Below are 26,180 nucleotides of genomic sequence, written 5' to 3'. Positions count from 1 at the left end.
TCCAAGGCCAGGTTGGATGGGGTTTGGATCAATCTGGGATGGTGGAAGGTGTCCCTGCCCATGGCAGGTTCTTCTCATGACTTGGTGGGATTTTTGTAGCCTTCCCTTACCTGATCCTAAAAGGAACAGCACAGAGGCCTCGCTGTGCCCTGCTCCTCATGGCTTTCCTGCAGGAAATTCCCAGTGCAGACCTCCGAGGGAACCCCTGTTGTCAGCCCCTGCTGAGCTGCACTGCTTTGTCACTGTTGTACTGTCCTCACTGTCATCTCTTCTCTGCAGATTGCTTCATTTATTTTTTTTTTAAATTTATGATCTGGTGTTTGGTATTGCAACAGAACAAATCCAGGCAGCTCTGGGGGTGCAACTGCACTTTCTTTTTAGAGATTGCAGAAGATTTTAGCTGAAGGTGGTTCTTTCCAGAGGGCCCTGTGGGGTTTTCCAGCTCTGTTCAAGGATCACTGTCAGCTAACTTCTTGCCCTCCAAAGTGTCCAAGGTGTGAAGTTTAATTTCCTGGGTGTTGGATGATTCTCCTTGCCCGTGGCTGAAGCTGGGACTGGGGTGGCTTCATTTTGCAATGTCACACCTGGGATCTGGAGGAGATCCCTGGCAGCTGGCTGCTCTCAGGTGAGATTTTTGGGGTGGATTTAACCATGCTGGGCCTTGGTGCTGGAGCTCCTCACAGCCTGCAGGAAGGGTTGCTGTCTTGTTTGCAGGGGAAACAATTTTGCTTCCCCAGATTTGGCTTTGTGTTCAGTGTCTCCTGATTCCTGTAGAGAATCACTCAGCTGTGCCTCCCACGGGTGCAGAGCCTCGCCTGAAGGTGAGGGCTCATCAGATGAGGCTTTGAAAATTACTCAGATAATCAAAGAAAATGTGTTTTCCCTTGAGTTTGACATGGAGAGGCTGCCGTATTTTGGTGTTACTCAGCTTCTTTACATCCTGCTTGAGCCTCAACCCATCCTGGATTGGGAAGCTGGGAGCCAGCCCAGTGATTGCACTTGGGATGAGCATCCACCTTGGACTGGATCCACTGGTGCTGGCTGCAGAGCCTCTCCCAGGGCAATCCATGACTCCAGGGGACCTTTCCCAGCTCAGGAACACAGCGTTCAGCTGCTCTCCAGGGCTGCCCATCTCCTCTGACAAGAAACCCAATCCTGCAGCCCAAGCCCCTCTGGGGACAGTTCACCAGAACTGATACTTGGTTTAAAAGAACTGACTTGTTTGGCTTAATCTTGACAAAATTCTTTTCTAGCCCTAATCCTCTCCCAGTGTAAGGTGAGATCTTGAAATACCTGGCAAACTTAGAGCTCAGCTCTCTCTCTCTGCATCTCTGGGCCTCTCTGCAATCAAAGGTGAGGGGGGTAGGGGCATTTTCAGCCCCTGCCAAAGATAAATCTCCTGCTGGGAGCAAGCAGGGAGCTCTTTCCCAGTCTGTGGTTAACAAGTTGATCTGAGAGGCCAGAGGTGAAGCAGCCACTTGAGCTGAATTACAGGGTCTGACCAAAGATCCAACACTTCCTCTGGCTCATTAGCACAGCTGTGTTGCATCCCTGGGGACTGTTTCTATCTTCTGGCTTGTCCCATGTTGACTCTGGAAATCCAGAGGCTTAGCATGAGTTTGGAGAGAGGACTGGAGCTGAAGAGCTGCCCTGGGGAGGGCGTGAGCTGCACTGAGGAAGGCTTTGAGCAGTCCCTGTGGTCAGTGTTACGAGCTGTAATGTCCATACTGGTTTGTGGAGCTGAGGAAAACGTGTTTCCAGGCAGAGTCCTGCCTCTCTGCAAGGTGCAGGGCAGGCTAAAGGGAGGGTGCTTGGAGGGGACTGAGACCAGGCAGGATCAGCTGGACTCCTGAGCTTGCAGAGGGCTCACCAGCCATGGAGAAACAAATCTGACGTCGTGGAGATGCCTTAAAACTGCAGTGCCTGTGGGGATTTTATGTTCCTGGTGCACGGATGGGTTCAGCAGGGCTGTCCCAGGCACCAGGGGAGAAGAAGGGAATCCTCCCTCAGCACTGCATCCCTGGGGCTGCTCGAGGCTCATGGAAAATCTGAGGGTGGGGGGAGCTAAGCTGACAGCCTGGCCTGGGCTGACTCACTGGGATGAGAACGCCTCAGTTTGGGGCTGCACAGGTTCAGAGACCCCCTTACACCATGGCTCTGGGGGTATTTGTGCTGGGGGCTGGATGTTCCCCCTCACAGACTGGGGCACCTCGCAGTGAGGAGTTGGGGGGTGACTCCTCTGCTCCAGAGCCTCCACAGAGCCAGGACTGAGCTGAGCTGCTCCCAGGGATGCTCTGCTGCTGGACAGGGACAGGGACAGTGGCCTTGCCAAAACAGCTGCTCCTCCCTGCCCATGGGGCTGTGTGTTCTGCTCCCAGAGCTGTCTGGAGGCTCTTTTCGATTGAAGTGGCACCACAGCTGGTGTCTAACCTGTCTGGATGTGTTTGGTTTGACCCCGTTGTGGCTGAAGGGAGCAGAGATTGCTCGGGACCTGTGTGGCTTTGTGTGCTTGAGCTGTGGCACAGGGCTGTTCTCACAGTGAGAGGCTCTGAGCTGAGCCAGGGATCTGGTGCACATCCTCTGGCTCTTCTTAGAGCCCCAGAAGGCTGCTGGGCTATGGATTATATTTGAAAGTGCCCTGACAAAGCAGAGCCCGCTGGGTTGGAGTTTCTCCTCTTGTTGCAGCAATAAAAGGGATCCAAAGACAAATTTATAGGAACCTTCCTGCTGACCTGGTGAGGTCTGAAATGTTTAAACGCAGGAAACACCAAGCTTCAGCCCACCAGGTCTGGCTGCATAACAAGATGGGTGGTGCAGGCTTCGTTTTCGGGGTGCAGTGTTGCACCTGCTCTCCTTTTCCAGAGCGTGGCTGGATTTCCAGGGCAGCTGCTGCCCTTGCTTCAAGCACCAGCCACACGTTGCTCTTGCTCCTGTCAGCTGCCCGAGCTCCTCTGTTTGTGTGTCTAAAACTTGAAGGCTGGGAGAAGGAAGAAACCTGACCAGTGCAATGGAAACCTTCAATTCCCCGCGGTCCCAGGAGGAGCAGAGCAGCTCCAGGCTGGAGCTAGGAATGAACTCCGTTTGTACACCGCCTCGCCTCTCCAGGAGGAGCAGCAGCCAGGAAAAATATCAACAGTTCCATTAAAAAGTCTGCTGGTTTGCTAAAGTAGTGGAATAAACATACCTGTAGGTAAAACGGCCTGAACCGCACAGGAAACATTAGCGGGAGCGAACACACGCAGCCTCGCTGCCTCTCCCTGCGGATCTCCCCGATAAAAAACGCTGCCTCCATGGCGATGGGGACATCAAACAGCAGCTGGGGGGATTATTCTTAGCTGGGGAAGAACTGGCTTGCATGAAACAGGGGCTCTGTGGTTTCCTAGAAAGGCAAAACCTGGGCTGAGCCTGCCAGGTCTGGAGGGGGGAGCCTGGAGTAAAAATCGAGGCAGGATGTGGTTTGGGGTGGTTGATAGCTCTGTTAGATTTTTATTGTCCTTCTTAGCTTTCTGACCCCTGTTTCTGTGGGAATCGTGTGGGGCTGACCAGCTTTTGCTCTGAAAACCAGTGGGAAGTGGGAAGCACCTTGGGAGCTTGCAGGTGAGCGGGGCGGGTGTGGTAGCACTAAATGGGGGATTCACTCACCCCAGCCATCAGTGCGGGGTGGGGTTGCTCCCCTCCCACCTGCACAGACCCCAAATCCATCCTCTGGCCCCTTGGGGGACAGAGGGGGAATGGAGTGAGACCTGTATTTGATATTTCAGAGAGGGGATGTGGGAGATGCCACCAGCACTTCTTGGACCAGGGAGCTGCCCATAAAACCCAACTTCCCCTTGGCCATGCCCAGAAAATATGGTCTGCCTAGAAAATCCATGTGGAAAATGCCTTTGGTTGCAACCAGATGGCACCTGTCAGGCACAGGGAGACGTTTCTATTAGTGCTCTTCTTGGAGCGTTCTGGATCCCTCCCAGGCCCGAGCTGTCCTCCCCGGGGCAGATTGATGGGATTATTGCATGCTAGAGACAGTCCCTGTGCTCCCAGGCCTCATCTGCACAGCCACTTAGCACAACTAATCTGAACTGACTTTTAAAGTGGATTAGTTCAATTACTCTTAACTAGCCCCGGTGGAAGCGCTCTCCTTTGGGGATTAAAGATCCTTAATTCACTTTAACAGACTTGATTTCAATGCAAAGCAGGCTAAACTGAATTAAGGGCACTTTAGAGCCTTGTTTGGAGGAGGCACTCCAAAACTGATGTGGTTTAACCACGCCACTTTGCATTCCTGGGCTCGATTCATTCCAGTTGAGCCTTGCTGGAGTGTCCCCTTACGGGTGACTAACACAGGCAGCCTCTCAGATAGAAAGCTGCAAACTTTACCTCAGCTAACATGGGAATCAGCTCCTCTGTACACCTCCTGCATCTGCTGAGCCACTGCCTAAAATTGGTGTTTTGGAGGGGTTTACTTGCCGTAATTTTTATAAAAAACTTTTGTTCTCTTTTCCAGATCGTGCTTTTTTATTTTATTTTTTTTTTTATTTCCCTTTAACTCTTTAAACCAAGTTCTTTGCTTTTTCACTTAAAAGCGCAGGGCAGTGAGTCACACATCAGCTTTTCCCTGATGTCTCTGGGTGAACTGGGAATACTTCAGCAGCAGCACACTCCTCCTTTAGCTGAGGAGTTTCTCTCCAGTGGAGGGTGAGCTGTGGTTGTGAAAGACGTTTTGGCCTCGTTTTCCCTGATTTTTTTTGTGAAAAACAGTCATTCCATGTGGTGCCCTGGATAATTCTTGCTTTGGAGGGAGCTGGGTGGGACAGGGCTTTTCCTCTGCCTTTGAAGTGTTGGATGATGTGGGTGTGGAGGAGAAGAGGGGAAGTGCCAGGGAAAATCCCTGAGGGGAAAAATATCATGACATTTTTTTTCCTTCATGCTGATCCTAAACATTTTGACTCTGAAGGGGAGAAGAGGTAGCACTGACCCCTCTGCAGATGGGGCTCTCCAACCCTTGTCCTCATCCCTACACCCCATTCTCTCATCCAGTAGATCCTGAGAAGATCCTGACCCCTTGCCCTTCCCATGAGGCCCCAAATTTAATCCCTGAGGAGCAGATTGTGGAGGGAGTGTCTGCTTGGCACAGCTTTGCCACCTTTCCTTTCCAAGGAAAGGAAGGGTTAAACCCAGTGACTGAAATGAGTGCCAGCACTGCTCTGGGTAAGGCTTCTCCAGCGTGCCAGAGCAAGGTTTATTTTACTAATAGCCCTGTGTAACTTCACCCTCCCCTCCTGCTCAGGATATTTCAGCTCCTCTCCTTAGTTCAGCATCACTTCAGAACTGGGGGAGCAGTTTGGGTGGCCACAGCAGCAGCTGGCAGCCGTGTAAGGATTTTTTTTTTGGGGGGGGAGGTGTGGGGAGGAGCTGAACAAACCCTGAATTTCTTTAGGTTGGGTTTTTCACGTCTCTCCCGAAGAGTCCCTGCAGGCTGTGGAGAAGGGAACAGACACTGCACACAGGCAGGACATGGATGCTGCTGCTGCCCTGATGTGCTGGGGCTGTGAGACCTCTCTGTGCTGCAACTCAGAAATCCCTCAAAGGCCCCTCTGTGCTGCCCTGCCCCGGCTGGGTCTCGCTTACGGCTCTGCCTGAACCCTAAGCTGATTTAATCTCATTTTCTTGCTACCAAGGAACTCCTCCCTTGCTCTCCAGAGCAGCTGAAGGACATCACCAAGCTGCTCCTCAGTCCCTGGTGGCCGTCAGGCTCGGCTGGGAGCTTGGCACCAACAGTGGCAATGTGGCTGCCGTGGTTCTGCACTAAATCTGCTGAAGTTTTCTGGAGTGGTGATGGGAATCAGTGGCCAGATTTGGGGAGGTTTTTTCTTATTCTTATCATGGAATGGGTTGGGTTGGCAGGAACCTTAAACATCATCTTGTTCCACCCCCTGCCATGGGCAGGGACACCTCCCACTGTCCCAGGCTGCTCTGAGCCCAACCTGGCTCAGGACACTTCCAGGGATCCAGGGGCAGCCACAGCTGCTCTGGGCACCCTGTGCCAGGGCCTCTCCACCCTCACAGGGATTAATTTCTAACATCTAATCTAAATCTCTATTCTTGCTCAAAGAGTACCCTCAAACAGAAATACCTTTTTAATTTAAATTTTTAGTTATATGCCATTGTTTTTAATTGCCTGGGCCAAGAGCTCTTTCTCCCTAGGTTTTGCTGGCAATGCCTGGCGAGTTCAGCACCATGAGGTGCTGGTGTTTTATTCTTGAAGACACCAGGCTATTTGCCTTCATCTTTAGCACCTCTTAAGACTTTTGGGGACAGTTGCTCTGGGAAATACTGAAAACAAGAACTGAGAGCACATCAATTTTGTGTAAGAGTCCAACTGAGAAACTCCTGAGAAGACACCAAGGTGTTACTGAGAACTCTTTCACCTCAGGACACATTTTTATTTTGGAATGATGCTGTTTTTCAGCCTCAGGATCTTTAAAGAGGCACATTAATACATCCAGCAAAACCTTCTCCTTTCTTAGGGACACCTGGGGGTGTTCAATGGGCTGGACAGGGCTTGGAGCAACCTGGGACAGTGGAAGGTGTCCCTGCCCGGGGGAACTGGATGATCTTTAAGGTCTTTTCCAACCCAGACAATTCCATGATTCTCTGTCTGTTCTAGGATAGCTTTTTGAAGGCCTTTTTGAGGTCGGGCTTATATAGTTTGATTTTGTGACCATCATCTAAAGAAGGAGTCCAACAAGCTGCTGTTGAGGTGGGAATTGCTCACATCCAAGAGCAGTCCAGCGTAGTTTTCCATCCCTTGTGGCTTCCTGAGGGGGGACTGCAGAGCTCCAGAGCCGCTCTTGTAAGAGGTCAGGAGTGCAGGAAACCTAAATGCAAGACCTGCCTAGTCCTGGGAGCTGCGTTTTTAGACCCAAATTAAATTATTTCAATTATTTCCCTTGTGGTGCCAATTCTTCCATCGTGTGTTGCTGTGACCATTGTGGGGGTGGGATAAAGGATCTGCTGGAGTGGCCCTAGAAATGTTCTTTCAGTAGGTAGAAGATACCTGGCAACACCTAAACTGAATTTTTCCTCCTGTGCACTTTCAGTCTGAGGGATGTGGACCTGTGGCAATCATGGGATTGGTGAGGTTTTCTGTATTTCCTGTGCAGATCTCCCCCTTCTTTCTACTCCTGCAGCTTTTCCACAGGGAGGGAAACTTCTGTTTGAGGAAATCCTCAACTTCCATCTACAAAAATGAACTAATCAGTGTCAAAACCGGGAGTTGTGGATTGAGTGAGATATTGGTGTGTGGATTTGATGGCTTTTTGTGGTTTCATGTTGGGAAGAACAAGCCCAGGAAGGTTTGAAGAACCTAAGAACCTCGTGAGTTCCTGCTGTGATCAGGTGGTGGTTGGGTGGAGGAGCTGAACAGAATTAAATCTGGAGTAGAATCACAGCTGCTGCTTTGAGGATCCAAAGGGGAAATTTCTTTGCAGACCAAGCTCTTGTCCAGTTAGATGAGGCCAACATCTTCCCCAGTAGTTCCGAACGGAAAGGTGGTGCTCTCAAAATCACTGAAAACTCTTAAAAATCACTCAAAACCTCTGCTGTGGGATTTATATACATCCTGCTTAATGGGTTCACACTGGAACACTTCTTGATCTCTTGCTGCCCTGTTTTCAGCAGCCCCTGGCCAACCTGAGGGCCCTTGCATTTAGGTGCCAGGATAATTTGGTAAGGATTTGTCCTTTTTAATAGTTTCTTTCCCACCTCACTCTTTAAAGCTGCTCTAATTCCATTTTGCCCTAATTGTGATATGTAAACTTTAAAAGGAAAATCGCAGCCAATGTATTTTAAGATCCTTTTGGGCAAGCAGCCCCCTACTTAACGTGATAAATTTGGACAGCTTTTCTCACTAAGGAAAATAAAAAGCTTTCCAAATCAAGAAAATTATGTAAGCAAATCCGATGAGTGTGCTCTAAAATTAAACCTGCCTCGCAAGCTTTGGGACCTTCAGTGTGGAACTAGTGTTGGGGTTTTTGGGGGTCTTTTTGGTTGGGTTATTTTTTTTTTTTTGGAAGCTGTAAAACCTTGCTGGGGAATCTCCAGTGGTTTCTTCCTGGTCCACCCATCCACTTATTATGACCAAATGTGGAAGAATATAGAATTATTCGGGACCATCTTTTCCCAGGACCTTCATCCTAATCAGCCTTAATCAATGAACTTCCCATCGTCCCAAATCAGCCATAATAGGTATTGGCCCAGAAATTTTACAGGAGCGGTGGTTGACTTGTCCTGATCCTTCATGGATCTCCTGCCATGCAGCTTCCAAAGCCATGACTGTAGAATTCCAGAGTGGTTTGGGGTGGAAGGGATCTCAAAGCCCATCTCATTCCAACCCCCTGCCATTAACCTTCCACTACCCCAGGTTGCTCCAAGCCCCGTCCAACCTGGCCTCGGACACTTCCAGGGATGGGGAATTCCTCTTCAGGAACTGCAGTGCAATTGTAGCTCAGTGAGGGATTTTCTGTGCTGGAGCAAAATTGTGCTGTCTCCTCATCTGTGACCCAAATTCTTGTGTGAGCTTCCTGAACCTGGAGTTTGCAAACTGCAACGGACACTCTACAAATGATGATTATTCCAGGAGGAAGGTGGGATAGGAAGGTTTTTACTGGTCACTTTTCCATAAATCCCTGTCTCCTCATTCCATGTGCATTGGGAAATTCTCTTTTCTTGCTGCTGTCCTCATCGTCCCTCCCACTGTACCACCTAAACTCTCCTCCACTTTGTCCAAGGTGTGTTTTTCCATGGTAGGTGGCCAGAGTTGAAGACCTCCACTCCCTTGCTGCAAACTCGGAAGAGCTCAGCGTTATCCTCCAGGGATAGCAGTCAACAGCTTCCTCCTGAGGGAATTGGAGCTGAGGAATTGAGGAATTGATCTCCTCTCTGTAGTGACCAGTGACAGGATCAGTCAGGACAGGACAGTGACCAGTTGAGGGGTTTAGGTTGGAGATCAGGGAAAGGTTCTTCCCACAGAGGGAGCTGGCACTTCCCAGGCTCCCCAGGGAATGGGCCCTGAGGCTGCCAGGGCTCCAGGAACATTTGGACAACGCTCTCAGGGACAGGGTGGGATTGTTGGGGGGGTCTTTGCAGAGCTGGAGTTGGACTTGATGATCCCTGTGGGTCCCTTCCAGCTCAGGATATTCCATGATCTGAGTGTCTCCATGAACGTTTCCTTGCTGGGACTCTGGTGCCAAGTGCCCTTCCAGTTTGGAATGGGAGGGAGACCCTCAGCTCTGCATGCAGTTGTTTTCTCCAGCTAGAGCAGGAGTTAATTGACCTTAATGTTGTTCTGAGTCATTTCTGGGCTGTTGATGACCTGGGGTGAGTTTAGGGGTTCGTGGCACCTTTCCTGGCCAAAGCCAGATATAAACACCTGTAAAACTTTAACGTTTCACCCTCCAGAGTCTCACACTGTGTTCCTCGATTGTTGCCCACAACAGCTGTGTCAGCTTGGCCTCCCAAGGTGTTTCCATGGGGGAAAATCTCCCCTGATCCTGTTTTACTCCTTTATCTTCAGCCTGGGGACGGGTTTCCAGCAAACACTCGGAGCAGTTGTTAGCGTTGCTATCCTTCCCCTCTCTTGTTCTTGGCCCTTGGTCCTCCCGAGCTCGTGCAGCCAGGAGACACTGAAATCCCGACTGTGCAGGACACAGGATGGATAAACATCTTAATCTCACGGATCCTTCAATCTAAATGTTTTCTGGGGCCCTCCTTCAGGCAGGATTAGCCGGGAATGGCGTCCCAAAGGTCGCAGCCTTGCTCTGACTCGTGCCGCTGCTCAGGATGCTGAACGTGTGTGAAAGCCTCAGCAAAAGGCCTGAGATGCCATCACTGTTCTCCGAGGAGCATCTGTGTGTCCTCTTGGGCTTTGGACTTTGGTCTTGGAGCTCTGCCTGCCCCTGTTAGCCATTGTGATAGCGTTGCCTGGAGCGCCCAAATGTGACATGTAGCAACTGGCATTTTGGCTACACTTAAGTGTAAGATTTTTCCAGTGTAGGTTTATATCTGGTTTGTTGGTTTTTTTTTTTTCTTCCCCCTTCTCTCAAGTGTGTGCATATTGCTGTTATGATTTATTTTCAGGCTCTAACTTGGGTTTTATCACTTGAAATGCTTTGGAGACTTAGATGGCTTTTTTTTTTTTTCTTTTTTTTTTATTGGTGGCATGGCCCTCTTTACCTCGGAGGAAAATTCCAGGGCGAAGAATGCTTTTGATGCACAAAGAAGTTACGTTAGAAAGGTTTTCCTCTTATCTTTGTGTTCTCTGGGCATTACTTTCCTCCTCGAAGCTGCCATTTGCTTTGCTGAAGTTCGCTTTGCTTCTTGACAGCTCTAGAATGGATTAGGGTTTGTTACTGGAATGTCAGAGCCCTCAACGTGGATATCCTTCAGCAGCAAGTTGGGTGGGAAGTCATGGTCCTGGGAATACAGCCTTGAGTTCCTGCTTAAAGTGACACGGGGTGGAAGAAATGAATACAAAGAGTATTTCTGATGATAAAAAGCAATATTTTTGTGCTAGGATGGGTTGTTCTTGCTCCATTCATCCATAGACCTGTAACAACAGAGTGAACGTCCCCCAGGGGTTCCCTCCCTGTAAAATGCATCTCCATTATTTTGGTTTCGGTGTCTTTCATTGCTCCAGCTGCCTGCCCTGCGATGTGTTGTTGGGGCACTTTCAACCACGGCTATTTTGGGGCTGCACAGGAGTAAACTGGAGGGATTCCTTCCTCCACCACCAGGAAAACAGACGGCACCTTGGGGAATAATGTGGTGAAGCCAGCAAAGCTGGCCAGCGCTTCTTGTTCCTGTGGTTGAGGCCGCGGGATTGCTGGCGGGGTTTCGGGGACGTGAGACGCGAGAGCTGCAGGTTGGTGTCGCTGGGGATGCGGCTCAGGGGATGCTGGATGCCTCCCCAGCCTCGGGGAGGGCCAGGGGAGGCTTGGCAGGAGGCTCTGGCAGCGGGGAGCCACCAAGGCTGGGGTGGGACAGGGCTCTTGACACGGGGCCAGCGGGAAATCTCGGGCTCAGATGGAGAGAGGGGCTGGGGAATGTGATCCTGGCTCCCAGGAAAGGACGTGGCCAAGTTTTGTCACAGAGCTCTTGGGTTTCAGCTGCTGCTTCAGCAGCGTGGTCGTGCAGGGTTTGTTTAAAAAGCTGGGAATTCTGGTTGGGTTTGTCCAAGAAACCAAAGAGAGAGCTCACCCTGGGGTGTGTGTCTCCCTAAACTCCAAACTTCCTTGAATTTCCCTTCAATTTACATCCATACCCCTCCTTTTTAATATGTTTTGCCACAGGATTCAAGGAAAAAAAAAATTACTCAGGCTAAATTGAAGTGCAAGCAGGGCTCAGCCAGATTTTAATTTCTTTTTCCCTGAATTGTCTTTGTATATTGAGTGGGCAGCTCTGGTCCTGCTTACCCTCCCTATGGGGAAGTTTTATTCATAAGCAAGTTTTTATTTTATTTTTTCAACTAGAAATACATCTACTCTTGCACCAGTATCATTATTCGTATTTTTGTTTAGATTTTACTCTGTAGCTGATCACCTTTGTGACACTTGGAAATTAATTTAGACCCTTCTGGTTTTATTTTTTTAAAAAATATTTTTAGCTTATTAACTCTGATTCTGATAGGCTCCGTGTAGCTGTGCCCTGTATCCTCCTGGGAATAATGACTCAGTCTCCAGATCCACAGAAATAGGTGGGATGTGGGATTTGTACAGCTAAGCCCACGTGCATTTTGGAGACAGATGGAAACTCCATTTCGGGCTGGGGCTGCTCTGGTTGTGATTAGCTCTAATGAGCATCTGTTGATGGAGTAGTTCAAGAGGGGTTCTCAGTGTTCTTTATCCCTGCTCGTGTTGGAATATCAAGAGCTGAACTGAAAAGGAGGATTCGGGAAGTTTGAAGACTTCCAGCAAAGCTGTCTCGCTTATGGAATATACCCAATGTGGGGGTTTTAATCCTTGTTTTAATTTTTATTTCCCTTGTTGTTGTGCTTCCGTATCGGACAAATTCCACCCGTGTTATTAAAAACACTCACTTTTTATTTATTCATGCCTCAGGATTTCCCTGGTGTATCTGTACCCTCAGGTAAGGGCTGGACTCCCTGGAATTTGCTTGTCCCTTGTAGTGCTGGACACAATTCCTGGCAAATCCATGAAAAACTGAGCGTAACCCCCAAAATGCATCTGGGGTGAATCCAGCTGTAATTTGTGATTCAATGCCAGCACCTCAGCTATCTGGAGTCACCTTTTACTGTGCAATTACTGCTAATTAAGAGCTCACAATTAAATTTGGGAAGCTCCAGAGGAGGGCTGTAGGAGTTACCTCAGTCATCCCCTCCGTGCCTGCACCCTACCATGGAATTTTGTCCCGTGATTCCATGCGAGGTTTGTTCTGCAATTCCTCACCTCTTCCAGTGAATGGGCAATTACTGGATATTTCTTTACTGTTCTCATTAACTGCCTGGCCCCAGGGCTGATTTAGAACACATTATCCGTGTTCTGTATTCCATGGAAAACACATTTGGGTCCTCGTGGGTGTTTTTAAGGTGCTGTCTGAGACACAGAGCTCAGAGAAAACTGTCAAGAGTCCACTTACTCCAGCATCCCTCCTGATGCTGAAAATCAGATTTCTTTTCATTACTTGGGAGTACTTGGAATTATTATAGGTCATCCTGTATTTGGTTGTCACACCAGGGAAACCTAAAGCCTGGAAAATGAGGAATGTTGATGACCTGGGAACAACTGCGAATGTTCTTTCCCTGGATCTGCCTTTTTTTGTGGCACTACGAGAATGAATTTTAATTCTCAAAATTGAGTTTGCTCCTCCCATTGCCCACTGCCTCCTTTCCTTCTAGCTATCCTTTGGGAATTAAGACAAGATGGGAATGTGGAAAAGGATTCTGCTCCCTTGCAGTATGGCCATTTTTCTATTCTTTTTAATAGAATTGATTTCCTACTGCATACATAGAATTATGCTGATGTTTCCTGGCCCTTGAGTGGCTCAAATACAGGTAATTTGTCTGTAATGATCTTGTTCCTTTTGCTTCTTCCACTCCTAGTTCCCAAAGGAATTCACAAGGAATAATTTAGACCCCAAACCTTTCAAATCTCTTCATCTCTTTCACAGATGGATTCTGTAGCACTCTGGGTTTCAGAGGAATTTCAGGACGTAGATAATTATTTCAAATGAGATGTCATCTAAATACCTCTGAATCTTTAGAAAACTGATCATTGTCCAGGCCCGAACTGGGAATGGATCCTGTATTTTCAACACAAGCAATTTATGATTCACATCCTCGTGGGTCAGCGCCCTGTGCCGAGTGCAGGAATTGCACCACTCGGCTTTTCCCAAATGTGTCGATTTTTGGGATATCTCTCAGCTGGGACTTCTGGCCTCGCTGTAGTTTCTCACAGATAGAACCTAACGCCCTCCATTCAGCTGAAACTCAACCATCTTCCTACAGGAAAAGATTCAAACCCTGTGCGGGAGATTGGTTGGGGAATGGACCCCCCCAAACCCTCCCCCTTTCCGACATCAAAAGAGTAAAACTTTTTTTGTTAAGACAAAGGGAAATCATGGAATCACCCCATGGTTTGGATTAGAAGGGTAAAGGATAAATCACCTCATGCCACATCCCTACCATGCCGGGGACACCTCCCACTATCCCAGGCTGCTCCAAGCCCTGTCCAACCTGGCCTTGGGCACTTCCTGTGCCAGGGTCTCCCCACCCTGACAGCCAGGAATTCCTTCCCAAAATCCCACCTATCCCTGCCCTCTGGCAGTTTGAAGCCATTCCCTGTGTCCTGTCCCTCTCCAGCTCTCTTGGAGGGCACTAGAAGCATTTTTCCTTTTTCCTCAAGTTCTTTGGGACTTGGGAATGCCCAGTGTGGGATACTGGAAGGAGCCGGTATTAGACCATGGCAGCTTTCCTGATCTCTCAGTCCTGTTCAGCAGGTGAAGATATAACATCATTTTTCTGGGTAACCCATGATTTAGGATCTCTGCTGCATTTCTGAGCTTTCCATGGGTGTTTTAGGAAACAGGAACTCAGATTGATTGAAGGTGTTTTGGATGATGTTTACATGCAGGGATAACTCTAAACAGGTGGATACTCTTCCCATGAGAGTTCTTCCTCAAGATACTTCCTATTGTGTTTTCTTCCACTTTTTAATTGGCATTGAAAATGCTTTTCCCTTTAACTGCAAGACCCAGGGATGCAGAGGATTGGCAGAGGAATAACACAGTGTAGCTCTGCTGTTGTTGGGACTTCCTTCTCAAACACCCCCAATTGCAAATGAAATGGTTTCTTTACCTGCTCTGCTGCTCCTGAGGTCACCTTTTTTAGGCAGCGGTTGTAACTCGAGGCTTGCTCTGAGCCGGTTCTTGGAATTGAAGTGGAACAGCCCCAGTTTGATGAAGGATGGGTCTCACAGAGCTGGGGAGCAGCTCTCAGCTCGATGAATATGGATGCAGCTGTGGCATCCCACAACTTCACATCCAGAACTAAAGCCAGGCTCTGTCCCCCCAAAAGGAACCCGAAATCTCCCAAAACACTGTGGGGAACAGCTGCTGCATTCAGTGAGGACTGGGCTGGCGAGGCACACCGTGACATAATATGTCTTTGCCCTCTGTAATCTTTTACCCCTTCCAGCATCCAGGCACACAAGAGCCGATTCAATTCTTAATCTTGGTGTAACGAAACCACCTCGTGGTTTGTGTGTTTGAGTTGATCTAAATTGGGATGGCAGGAGCTCTTGAATCCGACAGCTTTAGGCTATTTTGGGTGGTGAAAATCTGCCATTGGCACCATGGGAGGCATTTATAAGTAACAAGCTAATTATGTAAAATGCACACTGTCCACTTGTTAAGATCTTCTTAAAGTTTCATAATCTAATCAGAATTTGCTATGTATAACACTTGGCTTGTTGTCCTCCCCCCCTGCCTTTTTAATGCCACTTTCTGGGGTGGGGGCATGATCAATACAGGAAGGAAATGCTTTCCTTAATACTGGTTGTTGGGGTGTGCCCCACGTGCTGCTTTAATACAGGGCACAAAGGATTTTCCTTTCCATTCCTCAGCACGAATGCGTTGCTTTGAAGTGGATCAGAGATTGGGTTGGGTTGGAAGGGACTTTAAAATTCCGCTCCTTGCCTTGGGCAGGGACACCTCCTGCTATCCCAGGTTGCTCCAAGCCTCATCCAGCCTGGCTTTGGACACTTCTGGGGATGTGGTGACTTCCAGGGAAGAAATTCTTCCTTCTGTCTAATCAAAATATTTCTTACTTTTGTTTAAAACTCTTCCTGCTTTATCCTATCATTGTATAAAAAAACAACTCTCCCTCTTTTTCCCATTTTTTATGGATGGCGTGCAGTCCCATCTGCTCAGCAGCACTCAGAATAAAACTGTGGCTTTCCCTGGCCTGGAGTATTTTGGTTAACGTGGCTCTTTGTTCAGACAGACTTTATGTAGTATAAAAAAAAAAACCAGGTATGTGCTGAACTCAGCAAGTATCCTGAGGGTGTTCACCTGAAGCGCTGGCCAGGGTAGGTCTGGCTGAGGTCCTTGCCAGAGTTCTGTAGTCAAGTCACATTCGAAAGGTAGCTGAGGTCTGTTAAAAACATCAATATTGATCTATTTGTCCCCTCTGATTAACCCCAGACACAGCATCTGCTTCCCTTCCGTGAATCTGCAGCCCTTGGAGGAGGGTGACGCCGTTCCTGTGGGATGTGGGCCTGTCCCGTGGTGGTGAAGGACCATCAGGAGGCTGAGGGCAGATGTTCACTGTTCTTTCTCTTTTCCTCTTGCTGGGACAAATTGAGGTGTGCAGGAGCAGCGCTCAGGGGCTGGCAGGGAAGGAAGGACCAGGCAGTGCCCCTGAATCTGGAGCAGAAAATGGTTTGTGGTGTCGGTGGCTTTCTGGGAAGCTGTTCCAGGATGCAGCAGCAAGAACAGATTCCCCTGCCCTGGTGGCTCGTCCTTACCTGAGTTTGAAACCTTGGCCGGGGCTGCTCTGTTTGGCTGGAGATTTGACCGTTAAAGTCCCATCTGAGGCTTGTGAAGCCTCAGGACTTGCAAGGCTCCTTCAGGAAGTCATTCACAGGACACCTTTTGTCATGGGATGAGTCTCCTGCAGGAGCCTTTGAGTGTCTTCCTGTTGAGTTTCGTAAGGAATCAACCTCTGTGCTCACAAGTGATTCCCACAACCTGAGTTGGGGCTTGGGACGAGGACAAACTTCCAAAACCGCGTCACCTCTCGTGCATCCTGCTCTGCCCAGTGCCCTGAAAGTTTGTTTTTTCACCTGTTTAGTTTTGAAACCTGCCACGAGGATAATGTGACATTAGAGTGGAAAAGCTATCGGGGCTGTGCAGGGGAGGAATTGCAGACCCGTAAACTGCTCCCAAAATAGCTGAGATGATGTGTCAAACCGCCCAACCATCCCAATCCTCCACGAGCTGACCTCCCAGGGATATCTAATAGGGGCTGGAAACGTTGTGAGGGGAGGGGGAGCTGACTCCCCTCCTCCCTGAATCCACATGCTTGTTTCTAGAAGTTGTCATTTATCCAGAAGTTGACCAAGAGCCAGTCTCCGTTTCCAGCTGGGACCTCCAGGTCCTGGATATAAAACTAGGGCTGGGGAAGGAGGAAGAAGCTCATTCTCCAGTTGTTTTTGTGTCCAAATGAACTGGACGAGCTCTTTGCACTCGCTGTGCCTCCCTCAAAGGTTTAATTTCATTTGTGTTGTCTGGAGAGTAAACTTGATTTTCTCTTTAGCTGCTGGAGCGTGTGTGTGAGCGCGCTCAGGGATATCTCCAGGCAGCCAGGGAAGCTGCTGCCTTGGCTCCAAGGAGTTTCTTCCCTGGCTGCCAGGCTCTGTGGTCTGGGCAAGGGCAGCTCTGTGGCTGCAGCATCTGCCGGGAACAGACCGGGCAGTGTTCGGGATGGACGGCACAATTTATCCCACAGGTGGGATAAGGCAGGGAAAGGCCCAGGCTGGATCCTGCTGCTGCAGAGCTGGTCAGCCTTCGCCCCCCAGAGTGGACAAAAGGGCTGGCTGAGGTGTGAGGGAGACAAATGGGAATTCAGTGGGAAGTCAGATGCATTCCCTGGCGGTGGGAGACTGACACCGACACATGGCCGCGGGAGCCGTGCGAGCCGTGCCCACAGCCCGGCGTGCCCGGGGCTGCCGTGGGTGGGAGCCGTGCTGGGGACCTGGGAGGCTTCTGCTGGGATTGCTCCAAGCCCCCTCCAACCTGGCCTTGGACACTTCCAGGCATCCAGGGGCAGCCTTGTTTTTCACCAGCCAAGAACTTGTTTGTAGCACCTCATCTAAATCTCTCCTCTTTATTTAAAACCATTCCCCCATGTCCTATTCCTTTCTTATTAACAGTAAAAAGTCTCTCTCTCTTTTATAAAACTTCTTTAATCCCTGGAAAAGGCCCCAAATGAAAAAATACCGGTGTGGTGTGTGCTTGTCGCCTCTGGGGCCGTTCCTGCCGTTCATCTGGCGGGTTCCAGAGTGCAGATGGGTTAAATCTTAAATGTCTGAATGCTGTGGCTGGAGCAAGGAGCACCTCACAGGTAGCTGGGAGTACAACAGCTGCCATAAATCAAATCAAATCAAAGGTTTCTCCAGACAGACATGGATCTCAGGGAGATCCCAGGAGAACCAGGACCGGTGATGTGGCTCCTGCTGTGTCCTGCTCGCTCCTGGCAGCCTGTGGCTTAAAGGCTTCCTGAGCCCTCGTGTTTCATCAGCCATCTGGATGAACCTCCCTTTCCTGAGTTTGTTTAATCCCTTTTGGAGTCAGTTCATCATCTTGGGCTTCACAACATCCGGTGGCAGTGAGCCTTGACGTTTAATGATGTGCAGTTTGGAAAAAGGGCTCCGTTCTCAATGTCTGCCATTTGTTATTAATATTATTATTTTTAATGCTGTGCCTGGTCTGAGTCAAAAGGTCTGACTCCTGCACTGCCCTGAGCAGAGTTCTCCCTGTGGAACCTCCAGCCCTGGCTGGATCCACAGGGTTTGGTCACGCCTTGTGTCAGGAGCTTGAGCTGTAGAGAGCCAGAAGGATGAGCAGGAGGTGTTTTGGGAACTGGAATTCCCCTTTTGAAGGAATCTCCTTACCCCCTGTGTGATGTTTTCTGATTTCTTCTGGTAAACCTGCTGGAATGAATAAAAGCATCAGTGCAAGAAGCACAGGGAGCAAACATTTATGGGCCTTTTGGGCCTCTTTGTTTAGATTTCAAGTGCCAAATATCGTTTATTCTGTGCAGCTCTTCCCAGATAAGGGGAGCTGGCGAGAGAGACCATGAACTTGGATTTTCTTTGCTTGGAACAGAAAATTAAAGCTGTATTCTGCAGGTTTATAGATGACATCTTGGCTTCTAGGAATTTGGGATTTGTGGCAGGAGCAGATGGAACAAAGTTTCCATGGGGCTCAAATTGGTCATGAGAAACTCAGAGCACCTGGGCCACTTCCTTTGGTCTTCTGTCTTTAAAACCTGGTGTAAATTATTTTGCTCTCTTCTGTCATGTGATCCATGATATTTGTGGTCCTTTCCTGGTGCTGAATCCCACCAAAAACTGCTGAAAAGCAAGGCAGGGATGATTTTGCATATTTTCTGTAAGCATAAAATGTCCTTTGTTTTTTGTGTTGTTTTAGGCCTAATTTTAAATTAAAAATCACAGAATATCTTGAGTTGGGAGGGACCTGCAAGGATTGAGTCCAGCTCCTTGCCCTGCACAGGGCACCTCAACATTCTCACCCTGTGTCTGAGAGCAGGAATTTCTCTAACCCTATGTCAGGGATGGAGCTGGGATCCTGGGATGAAAGGATATTCAGTAGAGTAAAAAAAAACCCCAAACCCACAAACTATTCCCCACTCCCCAAAAAAGCCCCGAACAAAAGCCCAAATATTTTGAAAATCTCTCTCTTTTTGGGTTTTTTGATTTCTTTTTTTTTCTCCTCTCTAGACTCTGTGGAGTTAATGGGTTTAGAAAAAAAAACCAAAAAAAAACCACTTTTATTTTCTTCTCTGGGTTAATTCTTCATCTTCCATCCTACTGCTCCCCATTTTCCTGCTTCCCTGCACCAAAACTCCCAGCTCCATGTTGCCTACTCTGGAGCAGGCTCCAGGCCAACAGGAATGATGTTAGGCTAAAAATCAAATGAAATAAAAACAAGCAGTGGCTGGACAAGGAGCAGGGGTTTGGACTGGGGGTTCGGGAGCTGTCCAGCCAAGGAGGGGACAGTGTGGGGGGATAATTCCTGGCACAGGCTTCCAGGGGCAGAGCTAATGCCTCTTAAATCGGGAGTGAAAGCCCCTGTTGCCGCCTGGCCCGTGCATTCCACTGGCACCGTTGGGTTGAAAATCCTTTGTAAATCTCCCTGATTGTTGTTTCATTCTTGAGAGGATGAAGGGGAGAGGAAACAACCTTTCCCTCCCCGCCCTCTTTCTCTGCTTCTGCTTGTTTGTGGACAGAGTGGGTTGTTCCAGGGGAATTAGGTCTTGGGGCTGAGGTGTTTACCTAAAATAAAAATGTCTTTGGCTCTGATGGGCTGGGAACTTCCTGAATAAGGTTTGGTGTAAGGAGAGATGGGGGGAAAGAGGAGAAATCCTTCAGCCTTGTGGTTCAGGTGCACCACCAAAGACCCAAAATTGACTTTTTTGCTTTGCTGTGGGATCTCTCTGAGTTTGTTCCCCTCACTGGAGAAGGGAAATCCTTCCTTCACTGAGTTGTAATTCATAACCAGTGCAGGTCTCCAGCTTTGCAGGAGTGGGGAATGCTGCAGCAGCTCAGAGGAGTTTCTTGTGGTGCTCCTGATGGCCACAGTGCCAAAAGAGCTGTTCCTCATGGCACCTCCATCCCATAAAGTCCTCTGCAGGAACGGGAACATCTCCAGCCCTCCACAGCTCAATTGAGTCACATCTTCCCTGCTCATCCACTGAGAGATTTTTTTCCTTTCTATATTTTATGCCAAACTCTTTGGTAATTTGTCCAGGGGAAGGTGAGGGCCTGTTTTGGCAGGAAGTTGGATGGAAGTTTATTTATTCGTGCAGCAACCATCCTGCATCTGGGAGAAAACCATCCATGCCTTGTCCCATTCCCAGGGAAATCCCTCCTGAACCGATTTAACAGCCCAATGGTTGTTGGAGTCCAGTGTTCTTGGTGCAGGCCTGGGGAAACTCCTCTGTCTTCAGCAGCCCGGGGGAAATCTTCCAACTTCCACATGAGCTTCACCTGCGGCTAAAATGGGAAACTCTGGTAACATCCAGAATGAATTTCAGGATCAGAGTGGTTGCTGTGAGTACTGGAAGCGTTCAGGGAAGCTGTATTGGGAGGGGAGAAGCTGGAGGCTTGCACCACTGGATTGTTTTGTCCAGAGGCAGCTGTTGTTTTCCCTTTTTGCTGGATGCTGGAAGAACTCTGGATAGAGGACCCAAGATTGTGGATCCTTCCATGTCCATGTGTCCATCCTGAAACTCTGAGAGGAGGCTCAGGAAACCACTGTATGGATCTATCCAAGCATGGTTGAACAAAGGCTTGGAAGACTGAAACCCACATGAATCTGCACCTCTTTTTCCTAAAAAAGAACCCAGAAATCTGTCTGAGCAGATTCCATAAGGAGATTGCTGCTTCCTTCCCTGGTAAGTGGGATCTGCTGGGCAGGAAGTTCCCCTGTGCTGTCTCTTTCATCCTCTCTCCTCCTTCCCATTGCTCAGAAGCCGATCCAAAGACCTCGAGGATTTCCCTCTGCTAAAATCCCAGAACCTTCCACTGGAAAATCCTATCAAGCACGTGCTGTCCTTTGGAGCAGGACTGTGGGGTTTGGCTGCTTCCCAGCTGGATTCTGTGCGGTTGGAAGGTCCTGTCACCCCAACTTTGTGTTTTTGGGAGCGGGTAAGGTGGCAGTAGCCTCTGTGTTGGGGGCTGTGACTGGTGTAGAAGATCTGAACAAGGAGGAAGTGACATTTGAGAGGTTGTCACCTAAAGAAAGCTCTGGCAGAGTTTGTCACCTAAAGAAAGCTCTGGCAGAGTTTGCTGTTGAGAGGAAGATAAGGATCAAAACAGCCATTTGGCCTAATTGTGATGGGAATTGCTGGAGTTTCCAATTGCTTGGTTCAATGGTCTCCCACAGCAAGCCACCATTGTTCAGGGACAATGACAGGGAGAGGTGAGCCCAGGGCAGAGCTGGTTGGGAATGGTCCTGAGGGAAGAGAGCTGGCAGGGCCATGAGGAGCGGTGGGACTTGCAAAGATAAGTTTTAGGAAAGCTGGGTTTGATTTCTAGCCAGGGTTCAGCTCTGTCTTGTGAAACCCTGGATGGTTTGGATTCCCTCAGGCTGGGATAAACACCTTTCCTCCTGTCACCTTCCCTGACACTCACGATGTCACAGCATCCTCTCAGGGAAGATCACTGGGGAAATTACACCAGGAAGGGGCTGAGGTAGAAGAATTCTGTAGAATTCTGACACAGCAATCTTTGTGAACATTTGCTGAGATTTCACTGTGGAAGCCTGAGGTTTGGAGAATCCATAGCCTTATTTTTATGCAATCTAAGGAGATCTGGGGTATTTTAGACTTTAGGGTTTGCATGGGCACTTAAAGCTGTAAACACTTAAAAACCCAAACAAGACAGTGCAGAAGAAGGTGTTTGAGCCTTCAGTCCAGCTCTTCTTCCAAATATCAAATCTTCATCACACAGCCTGAAATTCGGATTTTTTTTCTCAGACTTTTGGGTTTTTGTACTTCAAATATTCAATAGCCTTTGTGGGAGGAGGTGTGTTATGAATCAATTTAGGAAAGATTAATGGTGTGGGAATGTGATGATAGGAGAGAGAGAGCAACTGGAGGTTATTGGGTGCAAAATAGAATAATATAGGCCTGGTGTCCAGAAAAACTCAGACTCCTTGAGCTGTGCAAGCATTAATTTAAGTGTTGTAGTGAAGATTGGTGGTCAATTTGTCAATTTTCCAGAAGCTTTTTTAGTTATTAAAAGGAAAATGGTGGAAAAAGAAGAAAAAGGGCTGAAAGTGTGGCAATTCCACAGGAAAAAAAATAGTGTGGAAAGCAGAACCAGAATTAATTCAGTCATCGCAGGGATGGACCAAAGAGAAATTTCTTAACAGAGGAGGAAGTGGGATAGGAATGGAGATTTCAGCAGTAATTCCAGATGGGAATAGCAGAGGAAACAGCTCACCTTGGATCCCATCTCCAGTGGCACTTGCAAAGGAAACACTGGGGCACCTCAAAAATGAGGGTGCACTCACAGTGCAGATGCCTTAAATCTGCCTCATCCTGCTCAAATCCTCATCAGGAAAGTCCCCACTTAACCAAGGGAAAATCCAGGGGCACTGATGGAAGTGTGAGCTGATGAGGCCGTAAAAGCTCTTGACCCCTGAGATGAGTGGGAAGCAGGATCTGTCTTGGATTGCCTCTTGGAAGGGCAATAATTCCATGATGTCACAGATAAAACTTGGCCTGTGTTGTGGCAGGGGCTCTGCTTGGGATCTCTCCCAAATCCTTGGGTGATTGAACTCCAGGAAAAAAAAACAAAAAAAACCCCTGCAATTAGCAATGTTTGAGATGAAGCTCACAACCGAGGAAGCCGAGTGACACCAACAGAGTGTGTGTGCAAACCAGCTGGGTCTTGCTTTTTTATCAATTAATGATAAACCACCTGGTTTTGCTGGCTCCAAACTGGTGGAACTGGAATGGGAATAGCACAAATGATGCTGCAAAGGCTCCTCTCAGCGTGGTGGCGGTGGCACAGGGCAGCCAGGTCCTTCCTGAGGTTTGGACGTTGCACTGGGAGCAGAAATTGGGCAAGATTAGGTCAAAAAAACCACAGAATATCCTGAGTTGGAAGGGCCCCACGAGGTTCATCGAAGTGCAGAATTCTAGAGCAGAAATTCAAAATCCTGAGTTCTATAAACAGCCTCTTGACTCTGGAGGTTGATGCTGCTCTCAGAGAGGCCGGAGTTAACTTGCAGAGAGGTAAAGCGTCCCGGGTTGTGTGCAATGAGCTGTTTGCTCTCTCCCCAGCTTCCTGGTGGACGCACACACACAGTCCTTTGGAATCTTGGAATCTAGCTTAAAATTCTTTGGGTTGGAAGGAACCTTAAGGATCATCCAGTTTCAACCTTTTTCCCCTTAGAGGTGTCCACTCCATCTCCCACTCATCCCTTTCTTGGAGCGAAATAACACAATCACAGGGTTCTGGCTGTCAGTTTAATTGTAACAGTCGTGGCTTGGGTGTGTAAAAAACAAAAAAAAACACACACACAAATACACACCCCTGAAACGTTTCCTTGGAAAGAACAGCTTGGCCTTTGTGAGGAGCTGAGAAAGCGTCCGACTGACACCGTTGCCTTACAGGACCTCTCTCAGCTGAGGTTGCATAAAAGGGCTTTATGGGATTAGAAAGGTTCCATGCAGCAGCGTGTCAGGTGGGGCAGCTCTCCCTGGCTCTGCCTGCGCTTTGTTATTGATGCCACGCTCTGGAAAGTGCCACCTCACCCCTGTTCCCAGGGCCTCCGGAATGTGCGGAGCTGAGGGCCCCGCCAGGGAAAACGTGCGCATGGGTCCATGTGTGTGTGTGTGTGTGCTCCTCTGCTCTTCACCTGGCAGAGTTTCTGCCTGCTGATGAGGGAAAACCCCTTTTCCCCCTCAATTTACTCCTTGTCTTGTTCCAGGGATGCTTCTGAGCGATAATGCAGGCAGCGATGGGCGGATCCGTCGCGGTGTAACGTGGGTGGTTCTTCCAGCAGCTGTGGAAGAGTTGTGGCACTGTGAAGCACCGTGAATCCTATTTCCTACCACCCACCGGATCTTTATTTCGTGTGTGTTTAGGTGGCTTTTGTTGGAGACGCACACGATTGATATCAGCAAGTTTTGGAAGGCTGATCTGTGGGGAACCGTAATTTGAAGTACCCCAAAGCCAAGCACCTGAGGGGGACAGGTGGGAAGAGGGCGAAAATCACCAATTGCTCTGCAGAAATCTTGGCTGTAGGATCTATTCCCATATCCCTCCTCACTCCAAGAGCCATCTGCTACAGGCTCCTTGGAGTTTTTTTCCCAGACCATTTAGGTGCACAATCCCTGCTCAGCTGGAAATTAAAAATGGGGAGAGGGAGCTAAGGAAATGCTTCCATGCCTCCCTCCCTCTCCCTTGCCAGCTGAGGGTCTCTTGTGCCAAAGATGAAAGCTTGCAGGAATGAATCTCCAGGGTACCATGGAAGCCAAGAATGAACATCCTCCATGGAGATTTTGTTACAGATCTTTGCTCCAGTGAAGCTCAGACTGAGGCACCTCTCTCAGGAATGAGCCTCCTGGGAGCTTTGTCTAACGAGGCACCAGGGCTGGCTGAGGTCCCCTCTCCGTGGGGAGCAGCTGGGACAGAGCAGAAATGAAAGGGTTAAAATATGCATCGAATGGGCCTTGCTGTTTGGCCTTCCAGATTTTTTTATTATTTTGCCAGGAGAAAAAGTTGAGGGAAGATATTTTTCCATGTTTCCCACAAATCGCTCTGTGCTTTTATCACTGCAGGGTTTTTCTGGAGATATCAATACCTTTGAATGTAACCAAAGGAGAACATTTTCCTGCCCATCTTTGTTCTAAAAATCCTGCCTCAGCCATTTTTGCTCCCTCCCTGAGATATCTGATATTAGATCACCTCATCAATGCCTCGGTGATGACTGGATCTGTACTGGATGTCCCTGGCTGGGACTCAGGTCAGGATTTTATGCCCATTGTGCCCCAAAGTTTGGGAGTTAAAGCACCCTGAGTGCCTGCCCTCAGGAACTGTGCTGCTGGCAGGATGCATCCCACTGATTAGAGAAAAATACTCATTAAAAGCAGTGAATCACTGCTCCTGCAGTGGGAGCTTTAGAGGGTTCCCAGGATCTCAGCAAAGGGGGTGAGGGAGTGCTCCCCTCTCATTCCCATCACCCTGCTTTTCCCAGTGCTCCTGCAGCGCTGCAGATGCCCGAGCCCCCAGCCCACCCCTGTGCTCCCCAGCGCAGGACTGCCACATTCCAGCATCTTTCCCGTTCTGGATTTCAGCCATTCTTCCTTTTTGGCCAGGGAATGCGTCTCCAGGTCCTCTGCGAGCCCGGATAGTGATTCCCATTGACTGTGTGGACTGGCACCTGGCCGGAACAGGGCAGAGCCAGGAGAGTGGGGTACAGCAGCCTGGCCAACAAAGCTCTCCTGAGCCCAGCAGATGTTCCTGCAGCCTCTCTGCTCCCTGGGGCCGATGCCAGCCTGGTCCTTTTCCAGCAGCTCGTCACTTGACACCGGGAACAGTCCGCTGGCATCTTTTGTTGCCCACTGTAGAGCCAAGGACCTTGTGCTGGAGAAGGCAGGGGAGGGAGGGGACACGGCAAAGGGACACAGATTTCTTTGGGTTGGCTTTTTTTTTTTTTTTTTTTAGGTTTTGGGCTTGTTCTGTCTTGTAAAAGCTTTTGGCAGCATCTCCTGGAAAGTGTATCCTGCTCTCCAACCTCGGGCTGTGGCTCGCTGGGTTTTATGTCAGGATCTCTTCTGCTGAGGGCAGGGTGGCTTTCTGTGCTTTCTCAGGGTGTCTCTTGGGCTTTGATGGGACAAATCATCCTCTGTCCCTTCCCAAGCTGGGTTCTGGCTCTGCTTGATGTGCTAAAAGGATTTTTTTGTTTATGCCCAGGACAGTGACGGTGGTGCTCATGTATTTTTGCCAGTTCCCCAAGCTCATGCAGTGGGGCACCTGGAATTATTTCTTTCCACTTTCAGTTTTGAACGCAGTCCTGTGGTGGAGGTGGCCAAGAGTTTATGTCCAAACAAGCTCTGTGAGAGCTGGTAGGGAGCATAAATGCAAATATTTCCTCTTACCTTTCTCCTGCTGCCACCTGGCACACACGCTGTGAGGAGCCTCACTGTAAAATCAAGTCCACAGGGATGCTCAGCCAGGAGATCCCGATCCCACCACTGACCCCATTCCTACCACAGGAACCCAAATCAAACCCATGGGCTGGGTTGGAAGGACCTCAGAGACCATCTAGATCCAAGTCCCTGGCCTGATGCCACTCACTGGATCAGTTTGCTCAGCTCCAGCCTGGCCTTGGACACTTCCAGGGATGCT

General features: G+C 49.0%; 1 protein-coding gene across 2 annotated transcripts in view; it reads left to right on the top strand.

Annotated features, from left to right (window-relative positions):
- Nucleotides 1-26,180, top strand: part of WNT9A (Wnt family member 9A) — a 57,650-nt gene that overhangs the window by 8,798 nt on the left and 22,672 nt on the right. The window lies entirely within an intron of this gene.

This window comes from Poecile atricapillus, chromosome 2 (assembly GCF_030490865.1).
Source record: "Poecile atricapillus isolate bPoeAtr1 chromosome 2, bPoeAtr1.hap1, whole genome shotgun sequence".
NCBI classification, from domain to species: domain Eukaryota; kingdom Metazoa; phylum Chordata; class Aves; order Passeriformes; family Paridae; genus Poecile; species Poecile atricapillus.
Note: the sequence above shows the minus strand (reverse complement) of the source record. Positions and strands in the feature narration are given on the sequence as shown.